We start from the raw sequence: 16,730 nt of genomic DNA, 5'->3' as shown, positions 1-16,730 counted from the left end.
CTTTGTTATAGATTTTTTGGAGGAATTGAGAAAAATACCGAAAGGCGACCACAGTAGCCCTTTATTTTGGGTGCTACTGATACGGTTAAAAAAGGAAAGTAAGAAGTGCAGGAAGATATCATTCTCCAACCATCCTTTGTCGACATGCTTCAGCCTTGTGATGAGACGACAATGAGGGTGCACAGCTTTCGTCAGGATTAAATGATTATTGGAAAGTGGGTTATTAGTAGTGGTAAATATGTATCTACCACTGGCAGTAAGGCCACTAACACGGTCTAGGAAATGGAATAGGTCTCAGTAAATTATTCAACAATCAAAAGGGGGAGAGAGAAGCTTATATGCGTTACACTTGACTTCCCTTTTAATATACCATAAAACCAAGAAAAGTGGAAGAGAATCTCGAAAAAGAGGATCTCCTGTTGGTTTTTTGTAGGACTCTCAACAGTAATCTTCAGCCGTGGTGTGTTTTTCACTGATGTACTTATGACTGATAGTAACATCATTGGGTCTTCATCCTCCACCAGGAGGAATTGTCTCTCAAGTCAGATCCCTCGCTATAATCACTCGGGATATTTTCCTGAATATCTGAATTTTCCCTTACTTAGAGAGTCCATTGGACATTTTGTCCTTTCCTGAAAATACAAAAAACAACACCTGTGCATGCAGTTTTCTAGCATTATAAAGTAAGTGAATCCTTATCTGTTGCTTGTTTGATAATATAATACATTTTTGTCGTGTTTTTCAACGCTTATCATCAATTTACATTTATATATTTAGTATAGGAAAATATCTACGGTGAGTGGTGATCTGAGAGAACATTCAGAAGCAAGAGTGTATGTGTTAAAAACGGGAAGGAGAGGATCTGATAATTCTTGTTTAAATAAATCCTCTATTGATTTGCACTGGTATTCATTATACTTTAATTCTTCTCAGTGTCTCCTGTTGTATCTCTTATTTCTAATTGATGTTGTCAACTATGCCAGGTGCAATCTGTATGTTTATCTTAATGTACACTACTTTGTCATGATTCGTGAAACATGCCCTTTTTGTTTTGGCATATTTTGATGCTACTGGATTGTGTGGTTCAGTAAATTATTCTAATGCTAAACCCTGGGTAGCTTGGCTGCGAGCAAGCAGGCTTAACCTAGGAGACAGGTATGTAAGCATTTAAAAACACCAATTCAGTAAATAATGAATACACCACGTACAATAAAATCCCACCCAATATATAGACATAGAAAACATTTTTATCTTTAAAATGACACAAACTACAAAAAGCCACTGTAGGGAACTAGAGATATACATTTTTAAAGATTAAAAACATTCTAAGACATAGAAATCTACAGCGCCAGTGATCCACACTGCTGAACACCAAATGCTGGAAGGTGGGTTATTAGTAGTGGTAAATATGCATTTACCACTGGCAATGAGGCCACTACCATGGTCCAGAGCTTAGAATACGGCTCAGTAAATTATTCCCATGCTCATCCCTGGGTAGCTTGGATGTGAGCAAGCAGGATTGAAATAGGAGACCGATATAAAGAAAAGCATTTTAAAACACGAAATCAGTAAATAATTAAGACATCAAACACAGTAAAATGATGCACCAATTTATAACAATAGAAAATATTTGTATCTTTAAAATAACAACACAACAAAAATCCAATGTAGGGAACCAGAGATAGGAATTTTTAAAGATTAAAAACATTATAGCACATAGAAACCTACAGCGCCACTCATCCACACTGCTAAACACCAAATGATGGAAAGTGGGTTATTAGTAGTGGCAAGTATGCATTCACCACTGGCAATAAGGCCACTAACACAGTCTAGGGTTCTGAATATATTCAGTAAAGTATTGCCATGCTCAACCCTGGGTAGCGTGGCTGCTAGCAGTCAGGAATAAACTAGGAGACAGCTAGAATAGAAATGTTCATGTTTGCGCATTGCCCTATGTAAGTTAGCATTCGCTGCACCATTTTCTATTCAGGCGCCATTTTGAATCATGATCGAAACCAATCCTTTGCTGTTTCTGAGAAAAGGCTTCTGCTAGGTTTCAATTCTCCAAGGTTGGGATTTGCTTTACAAAAGAATAGACTGTTCTTATTAGTGCATACCTTTCTCACTAGATAAAGGCCTTCTCCCACTTATCTTGTGACGGGCCTGACAGGAGCAACCTTGGACTTTGTAACTTTGCATGAGATATGAGCACTGATATTGTTTTTCTCCTGTATTCCATTGCTTTGCAGTACCTGCCTTGAAAATTCCATTATGGACGTGCTCTAGCCCAGTTACGAAATGTACATAATCTATCTTTATGCTTGTCGATTTGAGTCCCTCTGCAACTAGCAACTGGGCAGACTGGGCTCTACTCTGAGTGTATTCTGTATTACAAGTTATTGGTGTGTATTCTCTACTGTTTGACTGACTCATTTGGTATGGAAGGCTGAGAGGTGGTCATTAGTGACCCCAATGACCCAAATCGTGCCACTTACTTCAAGACAGTATAAGGAAAAGCATTTAAAACATGAAAACAGTAAATAATTAAGACACAACACGAATTTATAACAATAGGAAATATTTGTATCTTTAATAGGACACCAAAATTACATAAATCCAATGAAGGGAACCGATTATATGAATTTTGAAAGATTAAACACTTTCTAGAACATAGAAACCTATAGGGGGCATCTGGTCGCCCTTGACCAGGACAAAGTCAAACTTTAGGGCTGACTGCAATGGGGCCCTGTGCAGATACACTGAGCAGGAGGCCCCAGTCAAATTTCACCTTCAGACTTAGAAACTTTTCTAGAGCTTTTTCAACCAGGGTCCCTCAATGCCCTTCACCAGTCTGGATTCTGTGAACCATCACCAGCTTGAGTTTCAGGGAACCCGCCTTGTGAAACTCAGGAAATTGGACCTCCAGAGCCCTTCAGCTGGACGGACCTGGATTCCAGGCTGGGAGGCAGTTGAAGGTGGCCAGCTTGGCTCTTGCGGGTGAGTTGGTTAACTTATGGAGATTTTTTGAAAAGTTGCTCAAAAGTGTTCCAAACTTCTGGAACTTCTTCCTGAAGTTCACCTTGAGGGTAAAAGTGTTTAAGCACAATCCAAGGGACTCGAAGCTCCAAGATGGCCCTTGAAAGTCTGAGACCAAAATTCACACAATGCACCTGGAGAAAACCCTTACAAATCTACTGGGCACCCTCAAGGCTGGGGTATCTTGGTGGTGATGTTCCAGAGGAGCTCTGTTAACCTATAGTTTGCAGGTAGTCCACTCTTTAATCCTTTTGAAGCCAGGTACATATACAGGACTGTAGTTCCAGATTGTGCAGCAGTCGCAATCAGTCAGCATGCAGGGCCTGGTGGTGCAAATCAAGGTTCCAGCATGGCAATCATTCTTCTTCTCTTTGTTTCGGGCAGCAGATCTGTGAGGCACAGCACCTCTCACATATTAAGTGTTCTCTAATGTCAAGTAATAGAGCACTCCTCTCCAATGCGGTGCAAGGCAACACCCCAAAGCATGACCAATGGTCACTAGTGTGGCATAATCTTCTCCTAGAAAGTTCTATTCCTCTAAAATTCAACATTACTAAAATCTCAGCAGGGCGTGAAGATCTATCTAAACCATCTCTCAGTATGTCTCATTTTCATAGCTCTCCACCCTCTAACATCTGCAGATTGCTTTCTTAAGCCGCCCATCTGGCTGGGCCAGAGGGGACGAGGTAGCTGTACTTGGCATTCACTTCCTGTCATATGTTTCCTTTGAAGATTCATGCTTTACAACTCCTCCCCTCTGCTCCGGCATTCCTGTGTGGCAGAACAATCTACGTCAGATAGCCTCATCCTTGGTGAGGTACTTATCACTTCATCAAAGCAGCCTGGCTATTTCTGTTGACTCTGACCAATCATGAAAGGCTAAGGGAAGGCTGAACTTCTTTTCTGTAAAATTTAGGATAAAGTCAACAATTGCATATTGTTGGATTTTTCAATAACATTCTCCTAAATTGTTGAATGAAATTGTATTTAGTTTCTAGCAACAGTTATGCATTCATAAATTATTTCAATGCTATCCTATGTGGGTGGGGATATAAAATGGGGATAATGAAATGTGAAATTTCTCCAACCTGAGGGACTGCATAAAACATATTTTATAAGGGCCCTGCTTATAGTTACATGACCCCACCCTGAGACATCTTGGGGAGACCTTAGGGGTTTTGAATATGTAACAAAATTGTAGATTATCACTTTTTTGAAGTACCCTTACCAAAGTCGATGTTGCAGTGAATTTAATTTTTAAAGCAGTGCTGCAACACAGGGCTGCTTTTCCATACCACAGCACCTTTCAAGTCTCTACAATAGTTCCCTTTTAAAGCCAGGATACAGTTGAAGATAGCATGCCTCATGCATAAAGCCCTAGAATATGATACACCAAAGTACCTTACACAAAGTTCTCAAACTCAGGAGGCAGCTGCTAAGTCCCACTGATGGAACCCCCTAGATTAAGAAAAAAGTAACCCTGTGCCTGCACCTTTTCTGGATCCACCTGTGAATCTTGAACTCTCTACTGTCAGAGATTCAAACAAACCCATTGTTTTAAAGAAAGTGGTTAAAGTGTTTCTACCAAAAAGATTCTTCTGTAACAAGCTGGACCATGTTTGACTCCAGGAGCACCAAATACCTCTTGCCAAGATGCAGCATTTTTTAGCTACACACCTGCACCTTTGGAGAGTGATCATAGATGATGAATCTTTTTGTTTTGGACTATGTATTCTGTCATGTTTAATCCATTTGATGTGTTGGACGGCCTCTGGCCATCTGACGTCACAGTGGGCAAGTGCAGAGGACGGTCGGGGGCCGTCCGAACCACGCCCACTCATTATTTCACCCTTACCGCGGCAGAATTCATGCTGCGGTCAACCGGTTAATATATACGCTTTGTTATGGGCTATGTTTTTACTCACTGTACCATGCTCCTATACTCTTAGGTCATGTTTGCTCTTTTTAAAACTCTAAGGGCCAGATGTAGGTAATTCCTATTTACCGACTCTTAAATACCGACTCATACCGAATCGGTATTTAAGAGTCGGTAAATAGGAAGGAGGCAGATGTAGGTAAAAAATTACCGAATCTGTAAGAGTCGGTATTTACCGAATCTGTAAATACCGATTCGGTATTTCACATTGATTCCTATGGGCCTTGAAGCCCATAGGAATCAATGTGAAATACCGATTCGGTATTTACAGATTCGGTAAATACCGAATCCTGCAAGGGTGCAGGGGGTGTCACTTTGACACCCTCTAGCACCCCAAGTACAGGCATGTGTGCCATGTGGCACACAGACATGCCCTAAGGGCATGTCTGTGTGCCACATGGCACAGGTGTGCATGCACAGATGTGCATGCACACCTGTATTCGGTATTTTGCCACCCAATAGGATTGGGTAGTAAAATACCGACTCTTAAGGGCCTGTGGCACTCTTAGGAGTGTCACCTACATATGGATTTACAGAATCGGTATATTTACCGATTCGGTAAAATACCGAAGTGGTAAATTTACCGAATCAGTAAATATACCGATTCTGTAAATTCAGACCCACCTACATCTCAAAAGCCAAATACCGGTCGGTAACGGCCGAAATCGGCCGTTACCGACCGGTATTTGGCGACCTACATCTGGCCCTAAATAAAGTAACAAATGACATTTAAAAAAATGTTCTGAAGATCAAAAAGAAATTCTCAACTAAAGATTTTTTTTTAATGGGCATTAATGATTATTTAAAATGATGAATAGAATTAATTAAAATGAATGTGATTATTTCTAAATAAAATGATTTGTAATAGTATTCTCTAAATTCGAAATAGATTAAATAATAAAAAATGAACTTGTATAATACATTTTTTAACCATTCATTTTTATTTATTTATATTTTTGACTATTTTAAATAATTTACTTTAATTTAACATTATTTCCTGAGAGGTATTATTTTAACTTCATCCCTTCATTATTTTCTATGAGAGAGTGTTGCAGTAGCAGGGGTTGGCCATGTGTAGTGCTGGAATTACGACTGTTTTTTATAGTAGTAACTTACACTTGGGGCCTGACTTGTGGCAGCCTGTTATTGCCTTGCCCTCGAACCAACCCTACTTAACAGTGACTGATCCTAGTCATGAAGGGTTATGATTAAATCACTCCTAGACTTTCAGTTCATGCTATTCATTTGCTGATAATGGAGGCCCAAATTCACATTTGTATTACTCATTTGAATAGAAAAGCCAAGGTTCCTGGAGGTGCCACTGGTAGAAACAAAAGCCACAAATCTCTGATGCATAGACATTCTTAAAATTATGAAAATAAAAAGCAAGTACGAGGCACTGCATACAAACTAAAACATCTAGTACTCTCTAGTACGACACATCTATCTGTTGTCTAAACGTGCCTCCTTTTGTTGATGCTGAACCTTTCTTACCATCTATTCTATGCAACGACCTTATTTATTTTCATTGACAATGCTTTATCATCTTGTCAGGCTCGTCACTCACTCTATTACTTTCAGAATCATGATGAAACATATGAGTATACCAAATAAATGAACACAAAAAAAGATGTCAGAATGTTACTGTTCTTGATGCTGTACCAAGGGATGATCCATGTTTTCCCCCAAAATCATGTTTTGCCAATCTAGTAGGTACAGAGTAGCAGAATTATTACTAGGCTGAACCAGACAAATGTTAGTTTTTGGAAATTTCACAAATGATGGATGATAGGTGTCCTTTCTCAGCTAAATAGCAAGTGTTCTCCGGAGCCCAGCACTAGCACCAAAAAGACTGGGCCACAATAGCTTTTATAGACAGCAGTTAGTTGGAGATGAGCCATACCAACGTTTGCGGGTAGGTTGCGGCAGTCCCCGAGGGACCGTTTTAGCTGTGAAAATGACAACTGTGGCAATGGGGAGAAATAGATAGTGGCATTATGGACTGTTGCATTTGTCTCTCAATGCCATGTTTTGGGGGCTTTGATGTTCCTATACTTTTCTTTATTATTTGTAAATGTCAATTCATAAAATTCTGAATGCTTACATCTCTGCCTTTGTATTGGGTCACAGAGATTAGCGGAAGTATGGTGCATCAGGCATATTGATGACACAGAATTTCTTCAAATCCTTACAACAAGCTTCTTTATGGGATGCCCAATGTATACATCTGGAATAGCTCAACGAATCAGCCAAAAGAGTGACGTCACTTAAAAAATTGATTTATGAAGCCAATGAAGGCCACCTCGCGTGGCCCTGCGTGACTTCATAGATTTCGAGTAATGCTGTCCATTGCAAATTGCTGCTTTGCATTACTCTGCGCCAGGGAGGTGTTTCTCTTCCTATACAAAAGCAAGCCTCCGTACAACGCATGCCTACGTTGGAGTTAGGCTGTCAAAAGGGCACCAGTGCAGGGGAAAAGGCAGAAAAGGGCCACATTGCCTTAAATACAGCACATTCCTGACCTTTCTCTGTAATGCAGTGCAGCGCAGCAAGCAGACCTGCTGAGCTGCGTTGCGCGGTGTACTTTGCCATAAATAGGGCCCTTAAAGTCCTGGGCAGTAACGTTTTTAATATTATCAAACCAATACTTAGCTTCTCAGAGAAAGACAGATTTAAGTTACATGCATTGAAAATTAACTGTAGCTTTCGCAACCATCAGGTCAGGTTGATAATTGTTCTACAGATCCCTAGCACAACAGTCGTCTAAACAGTGAGAACAGTGGAGAATCGTAATAGTAACTTAGAGATGTACAGAGTAAAACTAAAGTTATCCTTTCTGTTCATGAGCAAGGCAGACAGAGTGCTAGCCAGCTAAAGAAAAATCAAGGACAGTTTTTCTTTACAGTAGTCATGCCACAGTGAACACCATGAAAGGGTATTTTGTAAAGGCTACCATACGCAAAGCCAGATAGGGTTAGAATTTAATTTACCAGTGAGCAAATACAATACACTATTGTCGCTTCAATCCATTGAAAGGTCAAGTTGCAAATGTGCTATTTGATATGAAACAGGGCTCTTCTGCATATTGGTTAATTAGTCCAAGGACTTTTTTCCCAGGAATGCCACTGTTTTGTACAACTGAATCTGCGGCATGGTAGAATACTTTAGCATTGAAAAGGTGAGAGGCTGTATATGCCTTTGTTTCTTTAGAAATGAATGAGAATTCCTCACATATGCTGCTCCTTCATCTGGCTGTCTCCCTGTGGAATACAAGACATACCTGTCCCAGATTCTTTTTCCAGTCATTTCACTGTCCTAAATGTTAATTTTAAAACCCAGTTTGGGAAGAAGGTTATTGTGTCATTCCTCAAAGTTTCAGAAGTAACTTACTTTTTGCAATCTGCTTCATAAAATATTATGCTTTGTGTGTTGCAGATAACATTTTTCTTTTTTAAATAAGGTGTATATCTGTCTAAGAACTGGATGATAATGGAATGGCATGGCAAATCATTGCCATCACCACTGTGGCAGTGTTGAGGACTGTACAAAAGCAGATGAAAATTCTACCTTGTAATTATATTTTATAGTATATAGCTAAACCTGGAAAGGTAATTTCGACTGAGCATTTTTATTTACAGGAGATAAAGTGTCTCTATAACACATTTATAATGTGAAAACTGTACATGTTTTGACAATGAAAGGTACCTCTATATGTTATGATGTTATGATGATGAATACTATATAAACAAAAGTGCATTGATTCAATAAATGAAAGTATCTTGTATATGTTTGGCTCGCAATGATTATTTATACCAACATTAAGATGTGGGTTTGGCAGTTTTTATTGTTTTTGAAGTTCTTTTCCTCTGGTCCTACCTCCCCTCTATTTGCATTTTAGGGGCCCTCTTATGTTTAGTAGCAGTACATTTTATTGTAAGCAATTTACTGATTTGATATATTGTATTGTACATACATTACCAATTGCCAGTTGAGTGTTGTACACAGTTAAGGAAGAATAGAGAATAGCACACTAATTATACATTTCGAGACACACACAGTGGGAGGGTAAACCATGGGGTAGAATTGCTAATTAGAGGTGTCAAATCATTTCAGGATTTGTAAAAAAGGAGCATCTTTAAGTCTTCCTCGAAATGAAGGAGGGTTCCATAAAAGTGAATCTGAAGGCAGGATCATTTAAACACAACTGGTAAATCTTTTTTTCTAGCCTTTTCTATTTGCTTTTGGATTTTCAGCCACACAATGTGTTGTATTCCTAATGTTGTTAAAAGAAATGTATCGAAGGAGGTGATGATGCTGTTTCAGGTGGCCCTTCTGCCTTCACTTCTGGAATCCGTATGTGAATTCTGTGAAGCTGGAAGGAGACAGTTGCTGTAGATCAGGGTCTGACCAAGGGCTGTTTCTGCTGGCTTAATAAAAATGCTTTTATATAGCAAGTACTTGAGCCTCATCTTGCCAAAATTGGCTCAAGGATGGGATATCTTGAGAGGAGGACACTGTGAAGAGGATATCCTGCTGATCAAGTGAGGCTGATTTTTTTTAAAGAAGTCAATGAGGATTATTGTCTGAAAGTCTGACCCCTGGTCCTGGATAGGCTCAGACTAGTGAGCAGGCTGCTGTTCCTGTTAACGGAGCTATACAGGAATTGAAACACCCTATTTGCTGGGTTTTATTTGGTGACTTTTGTAAAGGGAACACAATGTGAAAGACTTTACTCCTGTGGAGGATTCACACAATGCATAACTAGTGCACGAAGGGCAACGTCCAGTCAGTAGTGGGCCTGCACTGTAGTATGTCCACTGAGTTTTGTGTAAAGCCTCAAAGACTGAAGCCAGAAGTATTTATATCAGTTGAATCATTTAAAGTGGGTGAGCGCACTGGACAGCGTCATTCAAAAAGGGGAGCTTGCTCACTTGCGTGAGTCAATGAGGAGAACGTTCCGCTTGTTAAGTACCTCAGCCTTCGCCATGACAATGTGTCTCAGAAGACGTTCATTGATGTTGAGGTGCCAGTGACGTGATCTTTGATGTGAGGAGTGCGCTGGTGTCCTACCATCTTTGGTGAGGACACATGTATTAGTGTGGATTGGCTTGGAAGAGGATTGGTTTGAGTACAGCCAATGGGAGGGCTGTTACCTGAAGGCCAATCAGCGGATCTCTTCAGATCAACACATTGGAAGACCGCAGTTAAGTAAGGAACTTGCCGTTAGAAGCTAAGGTGACAGGCACATTGATTTTGCTTCATAGCCTGTCGACAGTGCTTAAAGGAGCTGAGGGTATACAGTGACAGACACACCAGCAGATGGAACAGACTAAGGCTTGACACAGGCATTCCAAGCAATCCGTGCAGCAACAACCGTAGTGGGGAGAATAAGGCTGTGGACAGTAATTTCGTCTAGGTGAGGAAACTTTGGCTCACTCCTGACTGTGCAAATGTAAATCACCATAATTCAGTATCTTTCTATACAAATAGGGACATTTGGTGTTAAACGTGTTTTTATTACTAGTTCATACAAATATTGCTCATTGTATTAACAATGACATCTTAGTTTATTCCCACTCTCCCATGTTTCTTACAAGATCCAGAATTGCCTTTTATGACATGGTGAAGATTGAAAAGGGACTTTCTAAACCTATTTAGAAGCCATGGGAGGGGAAGTGCATTTGGCAAGATGAAAATTGGTGATTCTCAGGTTTAGGGTTGAGGAGAGGAAAGTCTTGAAGACATTGCCAAAACCTGGGCTAGAAGGCAGAAATGTGGATGCTGGTTCAGACAGTGAGTAGGAAGATGAACATGAGAATGCACTTAAGGCTCTGGAGGAAAATTATGGGAGTAAAGTCAGTATTGCTGTAGAGTGGCACCAATTCTTTTCTCATGCACAGGAGCCTGGTGTGTCAATTGGTCAGTATGTGGCCATGTTAAGGAGATCGGTGTTCACATGTAAGTTTAGAGATCTCGGAGATAAAATTATAAGAGACCAATTGATCTACAAAATTGTCAATTTACAAATTCTGGGGAAATTATTGGATCGCCTTGGACAAAATGGTTAATGTGGCTAAATGCACGGAGAATACTTCGGGTTATGTGAAAGAGATGTTGGGGGTTCGGGTCCAAATGAGGTGTAGAGTCAGATAAAGTGTGTGAAGTGTGAAATGGTAAGAAATTCACACATATTATGAGTGACAGAAAGATATAGGTAGAAAAACAGATAGTGGGTAAAGAAAAGTGGGTTTCAGATATGGTAGCATGAGACACGCAGCTGAAGCCATAAAATGTCCAGCTGCAAAAAGGAAAATGTTTTAAATGTAATAAAATTGCCAATTTAGAAAAAGTCTGTAGAATGGGCTATTCATCTGTCACCAAAAAAGTCAGTGAATTTAGTTACATTTTTTGAATTACAGACTTAAGATGTGGATTCGGACTTAAGCAATGTGGACTAGGTCAAAGAATTGATGGTGAATGGTTGCAAAATTCAACCGATGAACATGTTGTATTAAATTGCAATGCATATCATCCACCCAAGTGTACAATCTGCGTGACTGGGAAGGAAGTGCATGTATGGGCTGATTCATGTTCACCTTTCACTATATTAGATAAATCCATCTTATTAAGATTTGGGGGCGAGTGTGTTGAATCCTGCAGATGTAGTGGAGGAAGTATATTGTGGTGATAAATTACCTGTGCTCGGATACTTTGCAGGGAGTTTAAAGTTGCAAGATAGGAAGACTGAATGAAAAAGTCATGTGGTAGAAAAAGGCATATCCCTTCTTGGGTGGAAGGAACAATGCATGTTGGAGATTGTGCTCAATCCCTACCATCTTCAGCATATACTATTGGCAGAGACACCGTATGTGGAAAGTGGGCTGATACATTTCCCAAATTGTTTAGGAGTGAATTGGGGGTGCTTCAGCACCCAACCCATTAAAAAAACTGACTATTCCCTAGGTACACATTGTGCTTAACATTACTCTGGCTCTGAGCAATCCACTCAAGGAGGAGCTACAAAGAATAATGCAAGGGCGGTGTGAGAGAGCCCAAAGTGGCCTCAGAGTTGCACAGTTCTATTGTTATTGCACGAAAACCCAATGACAAAATTCTCATGAGTGTGGATTTGAGGAATGGTATTGAATGCATATAGATAGATTGACATCCTCTTCCCTGAATCAATGAGATGCTTGCTAGAATGTCTGGTGGGAGGTGTTTCACCACTTTGAACCTGTCAAGTGCCTATCATCAGGTGTGGTTGCATGTGAATCCAGGCATTTGACGTCCTTCATTATCAGTTTACCCACATGCTCTTTGGATTAGCATCTGCATCAGCAGTATAATAAAAGCGGGATGAAGGGCATTTTGAAGAATATGTTGAATGTGCTGGTTTTCCAAGATGATGTACTGGTATGGGAGTGCCAGCAAGCATTTGACATTGTGAAAGCAGCTTTTGCAAAGGCTGTCACACTGAAGGCATTTGTTACTATGGACAAAACAGTAGTAGTAACGGATGCAAGTGGATATGGTCTTGGTGTAGTGCTAATGCAAGGACATGATGGAAAAGAGAGAGAGGTGGGGTTTGCTTCTCGCACTCTTAAGAGTGTATAGAGTATGTATTCCACAATAGAGAAGGAAGCTTTGGCTTGCAGAGGAAGATGCAAAATCTCTGGATTTTTTAGTGGGTGTGCACTTTGAGCCCCATACTGACCATTGGTAGACCAATTTTCCACACCAGATGCTGGAAGAGCTAACCCGCAAGTCACAAATTGACTACACAGTCTTTAAGAGTATGTGTTCACATTGAAGTATGTCCCAGGTGTTAGGAATATTAATGCAGACAGCATGTCTAGGTTGCCATTGGGCTGTTGTATGAAGAAGAAGAATGGGCAGTAGGACAGTTCTCTGAAGAATGTTGAAAAATAGGAGAGTTGGAATGAAATAACGCTTATACACGGGTTGGGTGAAAGTGTTCCGTTAGATTTATCAAGTAACATGTATTGGAAAAATTAGGTAAAGGAGATGTTATGGAGTTACAGAACTACATCACACTCTTCAACTGGAGAAATTCCATTTAATTTGTTGAAGGGCATAGTGCCTTGTACTGTGGCTGTGCCAGAGTGGATGGCTAGGTGTGGGAAGAAGAAAATGGAGAAAAAAAACTAGAAAATAAAGTAGAACAATATCGAACACGATATGAGCAAAGACATAATGAGAGAGTGACTGGAAGAGGCAGGAAATATGAAAAGGGTATATGGGTGAGAGTATGTTCTGAAAACATGCCCAAAAAGGGATGTTCCAAGTTATTGGAACCAAGGAAGGTGGGGAAGATGCAGGGTAATTCCCTTATGCTCTGGCAACTGGTGGAATGCAAAAAAGGTGACCATTTGCAGTGACACTGAAGAAAGAGCATGGTTAAAAAAGTTGGGTGTTTTCACTAGCGTGGAGAATCCAGATGGCAAGGAAGAAATGATAAGCAAAAGAGAACCTAGTATGTGGAGCAAGGTTAAGCCCAATTCGCACGAAGATTACTTGTGCAAATAAGAAACGTAATGGGGCAAGACTGAAATCCCTGCGGCACATATTTGATGATGTTAGTTATATTTTGAAATGTTTGTGTCTTCCTAAAAGAAAAAATGTTTTCGTAAAGAGGGAGGATGTGTTGTATTTTTATAATTCCTAATGTTGTGCATAAAAGAAATGCATCCATGGAGATGACTATGTTTTTCGAGGTGACCTGTGTGCTTCCACTTCTGGAACCAGGTATGTGGATTCTGAGAGGCTGGATGAAGACAGTTGCTCTGAATCATGGCAGGACCAGGGCCGTTCTTTTTGGCCTAATAAAGAATACTTCTTCATATCAAGTTCCTGAGACTCATCGTTCCAAAAGAATGATAATCGCAGGTTGTTATATGATTACTTGCTTATTGGCAGGTTGTGTGAATTAGAGGTCCTAAGGGCATTGAAGAACATGCCTTAAGTTTGGAGTTTGGAGTGGGCTGGCGGGGAGTCAACATAGATCAATGAGGACAGAAGTAATGTGATTAAAGTACCTGTGGCTGGTGAAGGACAGCATCATAACGATGAGTCTTCAAAGGGGAATCCCACAAGTGTGGAGCTAAGTTAAACATTCAAACATCATTTGCTCTTTCTCTTTCCTATAAATATGGAAAATAGCTGGGATAGTTTGGGGATTATTTTATGTAAAAGAGTCCTGGCATACCAGAGTATGTGTGCCGTCTTGATTACCTTCGTATTGCATGAGGGGCCAAGTCTATGTGAAAACGAAATGATATAACGCAGTATGAGTGAGAAGTGTTACTGTTAAGCCCCCAGGCTTTGTGTCTAAGATGGTTCCATCACTCCATATCACCAGGAACACAGCGTCCAGCCTTGAGCTTTTGTTTGACAACCTAAAACCATGTGGGTGTTGTACTCTTTTATTGCTCCCATTGATCTCATTAAACCAACATATCCAGTAGCAATAATTTGAAGGTTAAAAGTCCAGGCCTGGAAAAGCATCCCTGAGGCCCCAAAATGAGGTGGCCACTAGATTCATGAATGATAACCAGAATTGCGTTTGGCTTTGATGGAATGCTCCATGAAGGTGAGTGAGTGTATTTTGTTTACTATGAGATTCTACTTGAGATACAGAGGTTTCTATGCAGCTAAGCCATAAGTCAGATAATATAAGATAAAGGTTCAGATGTGCAAATGTGTATCAATTTAGTACCCTGTCACAAACTGATTACTGACCTCTAAAATAGAAATTTGTATGTATGAGTCGGTTTTTATTGCGATACGACTGAAGTCCGAATTGACATTTAAATGACTGAAAATAGCGAATTGCTGTTAGTGATTTCCCAATATTAATTTGGTATTTGTATGTATAATACATTTTCAAATTGCGTTCAGCCACAGCATATGGTTTTTGCATATGCAATTTACCTCCAACTCAAATCAGGTGCTCGCCAGGTGCAACCTACATAAGCAGCCTCATCTGCATTAGTCCTTTTCACAATGGTGGCTTTGTATGTGCTGGCAAGGAGAATGACGATTTAGGCTCATATGCAGAGGAGGAAAAGAAGACAGGAAAGGGCAGCTCTGCTTATGTCTGATTGCTGGTATATAGTCACTTCTGGAAAGACAAGGAGGGAAGTAATGCAATCCCACTGCATGTTCAAGCACTCTGTTTTAGCTTCTGGAAGTTACCTGGGAGTATTTGTCATAGCAGGGGAGTTTTACAAAGTGCCTTATTCTATTTTTTCATAGATTTCTGAATGTATATTGCTAAAAATTAATCAGTATGTATATTTTCCTAGCTTACAACAGGAATGACAATCGAGTAAAGTTTTTCTTATCGTATTGCACAATTTCCATATGTTAAAGGTTGAGTTGATGGAATTCATAATGCAATATGCCCACCATCTGCAAATATACCGCAGTCCTAAAAATAGTCACTGACTAAAAATGCAGGTTGTATGTGATGCCTTTTGTATTAATCTAGACAAGGTGGCATTTGACGGGGATAGTTGCATGCTAAGTGTGTTTAACACTTTACACACATATGTAGGCTGACTTTCTTTATAAAACTTAGTGAGCATTTTTTACTTTGTAATTTTATATGATAGTGCCTATGCTTTACAGACATGGATTATGACCTAATATATCATTCTAACATGTAAATGCAGAATAACCAAGCTCATAAATGCACAAATTCAGTACTCAATGCAAATGTGGCATTCTGAAATGAGATTCAGATGTCTTCCCAAATGTGGGGTAGCGCTTCAGTATTGCCCAGTTATCTGTGGCAATTTAATAGCTACATATGCTATGCTGAAGACCTAGCAATATGAAGGGGTCTACCTAATGTTCAAATGGATTCAGCGCATGATTCAGAGGATCCACTATCCAAGGTAGCCCAATATGGCTCATGTGCTAGTGAAGGTAGAGAACGTCATGTGGACATACCAAGACATTACTTTTACAACCATTTCAAGGGAAAGACAAAGCAGAAAGCAAAATGCACCTTTTATTAAAGTTAAGGCTACATGGTTTATGTTTTTTTGTCTTAGCAAACAGAGATAACAAACTGTTGCTAAAGTAGGATTTCTTTTAGAAATGGTGTCTTTATTGAAACATAACCAACACAATTTTAAGGAGCAAAAACATAAATTCTTCCTTCTGCTGCTACTGGCCCTTTCTTTTTCAGAGCTACGAGCAGGATGATCAGAAGACACATCAGCACCTGATGCTACCCTGTGTGTGCATCTCATACTAATGGTATCAATGACAGCAAGGGTACTATGACTTCAATCCTCTTCACTCACCCTCCCCTCAAAATATCACTAGTTGCAGACTTTTGGCTGGTTGATATGTTTTTCCAATGCACATGTGACTTGCATAACCCCATTTGTCACAATCCTGCCCCATCTCCACCTGCATATTGACTGCTCTGCAAGATAATGTGGCAGTAGCATGGGACAAACCATTCAAAGAGTGGCTAAAGCCATCTAACTGAAAAATAAGTTGTTAATATCTGCGTCCCGCATTAGGATTGTCTTGCTTATGGGAGGCTGCGTTTTAATTAAAGAGTGCAATATGTGGGCTTACGTTTTCCATTTCCAGGTATTCAAAAATCCTAAATTCATATTTTACTGCTGTAAAGCCTTCCTCCCCAACACTTTTATACAGTTCTGTATTCCATCCATCATTTTTTCCTTTTGTTTTTGTTGCCCTAATTGGGAAGGTTATG

The sequence above is a fragment of the Lissotriton helveticus genome, chromosome 4_1 (assembly GCF_964261635.1).
Source record: "Lissotriton helveticus chromosome 4_1, aLisHel1.1, whole genome shotgun sequence".
In the NCBI taxonomy this organism is placed as follows: domain Eukaryota; kingdom Metazoa; phylum Chordata; class Amphibia; order Caudata; family Salamandridae; genus Lissotriton; species Lissotriton helveticus.
This window is presented reverse-complemented; position numbering follows the sequence as displayed.